Genomic DNA, 6,000 nt, shown 5'->3' on the forward strand with positions numbered 1-6,000 from the left:
AAGATTAGGCAACATTTAGTCACTTCTAGCCATGATGCTCAATTTATTTACGAATGTACCCTAGTTACTAGGGACCGTTTACGTTGGAGAACAAGATCTATTGTATGCCTGTGTATTTGGGGAAGTCAAATCTGAAATAATGATGAAATTGCGTGTATCCAAAGTTAAAACTCGTGATTTGTCGCCCTCTGGTGTGTAAAAGATGCAAAAGCTTACAGCACCTGGTATTCCCAGGCGGTCTCCCATCCAAGTACTGACCAGGCCCGAGCCTGCTTAGCTTCCGAGATCGGGCGTATTCAGGCTAGTATGGCCGTAAGCCAGGGAGGCTGTCCCTGACGCTCTACTTAAAGGGAAGGCAATATCCGTTTCTGCCGCTCATACTTACAGTTGAACTGTCTCTCTACTCTAAAGCCCGGGACACACCAGCGCGCCGCAGACAGTCCCTGCTAACACGCCACGTTGTGGCAACATTGTGGCAACGTTGTGCGTTAGCTGGGGTGCCACACCAGACCGGAACTATATATTACAAAACGAACACATTCTCTTGATAAAACAGCTGTAATTGAGTGCCTGACACGCCAGTCAAGCGCAATCTTGAGAAGGTGTGCATTTCAGTAAGGATTTCTATTGACATGCAGTATGAAACTGAAAGGAGGTTGCATCACTATGATGCATAACATTGCATGTATTGTATTTTCAAGTGTGTGCATTCATCCTGTTGTCATTTTGTTTTGAAAGCAGAAGAATCATTCAACAGGTTGCTGAGACAAATGTAAACCAGTAAAACATATGAAGAGAAACAAACCTTGAATATAAGTTCAGTTGTTTAAACATTTGACAAACTATGGTGAGGGGGTAAGAAAACACACAAATCCAGCAGCTCCTGTATTTCAATACACCAGAACCCAATATTATTGGCGAGTCGGGTAGTCCATCATCACAGTTCGAGGGCAGGCATCATTTCAGTAATTTCATCCCGTTGCATTCACATCCGTGCCTTGAATGAGATTGAATGTGATCTTTGCTCTCAAGTATGTTCCCAAGTTTTACACTTTCGTGCTTTGCATGAATGGGAATGGAACCGTGTGTGTTGAATGAGGCTCCTTGTGAGCACTGAACTTTGTCCGGTGGAGTTCCTTTTTGTGTTGCTGTAATTGTGTCATTTCTCGATGAGAAAGATTAGGCAACATTTAGTCACTTCTAGCCATGATGCTCAATTTATTTACGAATGTACCCTAGTTACTAGGGACCGTTTACGTTGGAGAACAAGATCTATTGTATGCCTGTGTATTTGGGGAAGTCAAATCTGAAATAATGATGAAATTGCGTGTATCCAAAGTTAAAACTCGTGATTTGTCGCCCTCTGGTGTGTAAAAGATGCAAAAGCTTACAGCACCTGGTATTCCCAGGCGGTCTCCCATCCAAGTACTGACCAGGCCCGAGCCTGCTTAGCTTCCGAGATCGGACGAGATCGGGCGTATTCAGGCTAGTATGGCCGTAAGCCAGGGAGGCTGTCCCTGACGCTCTACTTAAAGGGAAGGCAATATCCGTTTCTGCCGCTCATACTTGCAGTTGAACTCTCTCTCTACTCTAAAGTCCGGGACACACCAGCGCGCCGCAGACAGTCCCTGCTAACACGAAACGTTGTGGCAACGTTGTGCGTTAGCTGGGGTGCCACACCAGACCGGAACTATATATTACAAAACGAACATATTGTCTTGATAATACAGCTGTAATTGAGTGCCTGACACGCCAGTCAAGCGCAATCTTGAGAAGGTGTGCATTTCAGTAAGGATTTCAATTGACATGCAGTATGAAACTGAAAGGAGGTTGCATCACTATGATGCATAACATTGCATGTATTGTATTTTCAAGTGTGTGCATTCATCCTGTTGTCATTTTGTTTTGAAAGCAGAAGAATCATTCAACAGGTTGCTGAGACAAATGTAAACCAGTAAAACATATGAAGAGAAACAAACCTTGAATATAAGTTCAGTTGTTTAAACATTTGACAAACTATGGTGAGGGGGTAAGAAAACACACAAATCCAGCAGCTCCTGTATTTCAATACACCAGAACCCAATATTATTGGCGAGTCGGGTAGTCCATCATCACAGTTCGAGGGCAGGCATCATTTCAGTAATTTCATCCCGTTGCATTCACATCCGTGCCTTGAATGAGATTGAATGTGATCTTTGCTCTCAAGTATGTTCCCAAGTTTTACACTTTCGTGCTTTGCATGAATGGGAATGGAACCGTGTGTGTTGAATGAGGCTCCTTGTGAGCACTGATCTTTGTCCGGTGGAGTTCCTTTTTGTGTTGCTGTAATTGTGTCATTTCTCGATGAGAAAGATTAGGCAACATTTAGTCACTTCTAGCCATGATGCTCAATTTATTTACGAATGTACCCTAGTTACTAGGGACCGTTTACGTTGGAGAACAAGATCTATTGTATGCCTGTGTATTTGGGGAAGTCAAATCTGAAATAATGATGAAATTGCGTGTATCCAAAGTTAAAACTCGTGATTTGTCGCGCTCTGGTGTGTAAAAGATGCAAAAGCTTACAGCACCTGGTATTCCCAGGCGGTCTCCCATCCAAGTACTGACCAGGCCCGAGCCTGCTTAGCTTCCGAGATCGGACGAGATCGGGCGTATTCAGGCTAGTATGGCCGTAAGCCAGGGAGGCTGTCCCTGACGCTCTACTTAAAGGGAAGGCAATATCCGTTTCTGCCGTTCATACTTACAGTTGAACTGTCTCTCTACTCTAAAGCCCGGGACACACCAGCGCGCCGCAGACAGTCCCTGCTAACACGAAACGTTGTGGCAACGTTGTGCGTTAGCTGGGGTGCCACACCAGACCGGAACTATATTTTACAAAACGAACACATTTGTCTTGATAAAACAGCTGTAATTGAGTGCCTGACACGCCAGTCAAGCGCAATCTTGAGAAGGTGTGCATTTCAGTAAGGATTTCAATTGACATGCAGTATGAAACTGAAAGGAGGTTGCATCACTATGATGCATAACATTGCATGTATTGTATTTTCAAGTGTGTGCATTCATCCTGTTGTCATTTTGTTTTGAAAGCAGAAGAATCATTCAACAGGTTGCTGAGACAAATGTAAACCAGTAAAACATATGAAGAGAAACAAACCTTGAATATAAGTTCAGTTGTTTAAACATTTGACAAACTATGGTGAGGGGGTAAGAAAACACACAAATCCAGCAGCTCCTGTATTTCAATACACCAGAACCCAATATTATTGGCGAGTCGGGTAGTCCATCATCACAGTTCGAGGGCAGACATCATTTCAGTAATTTCATCCCGTTGCATTCACATCCGTGCCTTGAATGAGATTGAATGTGATCTTTGCTCTCAAGTATGTTCCCAAGTTTTACACTTTCGTGCTTTGCATGAATGGGAATGGAACCGTGTGTGTTGAATGAGGCTCCTTGTGAGCACTGATCTTTGTCCGGTGGAGTTCCTTTTTGTGTTGCTGTAATTGTGTCATTTCTCGATGAGAAAGATTAGGCAACATTTAGTCACTTCTAGCCATGATGCTCAATTTATTTACGAATGTACCCTATTTACTAGGGACCGTTTACGTTGGAGAACAAGATCTATTGTATGCCTGTGTATTTGGGGAAGTCAAATCTGAAATAATGATGAAATTGCGTGTATCCAAAGTTAAAACTCGTGATTTGTCGCGCTCTGGTGTGTAAAAGATGCAAAAGCTTACAGCACCTGGTATTCCCAGGCGGTCTCCCATCCAAGTACTGACCAGGCCCGAGCCTGCTTAGCTTCCGAGATCGGACGAGATCGGGCGTATTCAGGCTAGTATGGCCGTAAGCCAGGGAGGCTGTCCCTGACGCTCTACTTAAAGGGAAGGCAATATCCGTTTCTGCCGTTCATACTTACAGTTGAACTGTCTCTCTACTCTAAAGCCCGGGACACACCAGCGCGCCGCAGACAGTCCCTGCTAACACGCCACGTTGTGGCAACATTGTGGCAACGTTGTGCGTTAGCTGGGGTGCCACACCAGACCGGAACTATATATTACAAAACGAACACATTGTCTTGATAATACAGCTGTAATTGAGTGCCTGACACGCCAGTCAAGCTCAATCTTGAGAAGGTGTGCATTTCAATAAGGATTTCAATTGACATACAGTATGAAACTGAAAGGAGGTTGCATCACTATGATGCATAACATTGCATGTATTGTATTTTCAAGTGTGTGCATTCATCCTGTTGTCATTTTGTTTTGAAAGCAGAAGAATCATTCAACAGGTTGCTGAGACAAATGTAAACCAGTAAAACATATGAAGAGAAACAAACCTTGAATATAAGTTCAGTTGTTTAAACATTTGACAAACTATGGTGAGGGGGTAAGAAAACACACAAATCCAGCAGCTCCTGTATTTCAATACACCAGAACCCAATATTATTGGCGAGTCGGGTAGTCCATCATCACAGTTCGAGGGCAGGCATCATTTCAGTAATTTCATCCCGTTGCATTCACATCCGTGCCTTGAATGAGATTGAATGTGATCTTTGCTCTCAAGTATGTTCCCAAGTTTTACACTTTCGTGCTTTGCATGAATGGGAATGGAACCGTGTGTGTTGAATGAGGCTCCTTGTGAGCACTGAACTTTGTCCGGTGGAGTTCCTTTTTGTGTTGCTGTAATTGTGTCATTTCTCGATGAGAAAGATTAGGCAACATTTAGTAACTTCTAGCCATGATGCTCAATTTATTTACGAATGTACCCTAGTTACTAGGGACCGTTTACGTTGGAGAACAAGATCTATTGTATGCCTGTGTATTTGGGGAAGTGAAATCTGAAATAATGATGAAATTGCGTGTATCCAAAGTTAAAACTCGTGATTTGTCGCCCTCTGGTGTGTAAAAGATGCAAAAGCTTACAGCACCTGGTATTCCCAGGCGGTCTCCCATGCAAGTACTGACCAGGCCCGAGCCTGCTTAGCTTCCGAGATCGGACGAGATCGGGCGTATTCAGGCTAGTATGGCCGTAAGCCAGGAATGCTGTCCCTGACGCTCTACTTAAAGGGAAGGCAATATCCGTTTCTGCCGTTCATACTTACAGTTGAACTGTCTCTCTACTCTAAAGCCCGGGACACACCAGCGCGCCGCAGACAGTCCCTGCTAAGACGCCACGTTGTGGCAACATTGTGGCAACGTTGTGCGTTAGCTGGGGTGCCACACCAGACCGGAACTATATTTTACAAAACGAACACATTGTCTTGATAATACAGCTGTAATTGAGTGCCTGACATGCCAGTCAAGCGCAATCTTGAGAAGGTGTGCATTTCAGTAAGGATTTCAATTGACATGCAGTATGAAACTGAAAGGAGGTTGCATCACTATGATGCATAACATTGCATGTATTGTATTTTCAAGTGTGTGCATTCATCCTGTTGTCATTTTGTTTTGAAAGCAGAAGAATCATTCAACAGGTTGCTGAGACAAATGTAAACCAGTAAAACATATGAAGAGAAACAAACCTTGAATATAAGTTCAGTTGTTTAAACATTTGACAAACTATGGTGAGGGGGTAAGAAAACACACAAATCCAGCAGCTCCTGTATTTCAATACACCAGAACCCAATATTATTGGCGAGTCGGGTAGTCCATCATCACAGTTCGAGGGCAGGCATCATTTCAGTAATTTCATCCCGTTGCATTCACATCCGTGCCTTGATTGAGATTGAATGTGATCTTTGCTCTCAAGTATGTTCCCAAGTTTTACACTTTCGTGCTTTGCATGAATGGGAATGGAACCGTGTGTGTTGAATGAGGCTCCTTGTGAGCACTGAACTTTGTCCGGTGGAGTTCCTTTTTGTGTTGCTGTAATTGTGTCATTTCTCGATGAGAAAGATTAGGCAACATTTAGTCACTTCTAGCCATGATGCTCAATTTATTTACGAATGTACCCTAGTAACTAGGGACCGTTTACGTTGGAGAACAAGATCTATTGTAT

At 43.4% G+C, this 6,000-nt stretch overlaps 4 non-coding genes and 1 pseudogene across 4 annotated transcripts; all 5 read right to left on the reverse strand.

The window, feature by feature from the left end:
* Nucleotides 1–209: 209 nt before the first annotated feature.
* On the reverse strand, nt 210–318 carry LOC136757582 (uncharacterized; annotated as a pseudogene).
* Nucleotides 319–1,384: 1,066 nt separating this feature from the next.
* On the reverse strand, nt 1,385–1,503 carry LOC136756566 (5S ribosomal RNA). The gene has a single exon (XR_010818642.1). It is a non-coding gene; the product is annotated as a 5S ribosomal RNA (ribosomal RNA).
* A 1,055-nt stretch (nt 1,504–2,558) lies between these two features.
* On the reverse strand, nt 2,559–2,677 carry LOC136756578 (5S ribosomal RNA). Its single transcript, XR_010818653.1, has one exon. It is a non-coding gene; the product is annotated as a 5S ribosomal RNA (ribosomal RNA).
* Nucleotides 2,678–3,733: 1,056 nt separating this feature from the next.
* Nucleotides 3,734–3,852, reverse strand: LOC136756590 (5S ribosomal RNA). The gene has a single exon (XR_010818664.1). It is a non-coding gene; the product is annotated as a 5S ribosomal RNA (ribosomal RNA).
* A 1,066-nt stretch (nt 3,853–4,918) lies between these two features.
* On the reverse strand, nt 4,919–5,037 carry LOC136756258 (5S ribosomal RNA). Its single transcript, XR_010818354.1, has one exon. It is a non-coding gene; the product is annotated as a 5S ribosomal RNA (ribosomal RNA).
* Nucleotides 5,038–6,000: the final 963 nt, after the last annotated feature.

This window comes from Amia ocellicauda, chromosome 8, assembly GCF_036373705.1.
Source record: "Amia ocellicauda isolate fAmiCal2 chromosome 8, fAmiCal2.hap1, whole genome shotgun sequence".
In the NCBI taxonomy this organism is placed as follows: domain Eukaryota; kingdom Metazoa; phylum Chordata; class Actinopteri; order Amiiformes; family Amiidae; genus Amia; species Amia ocellicauda.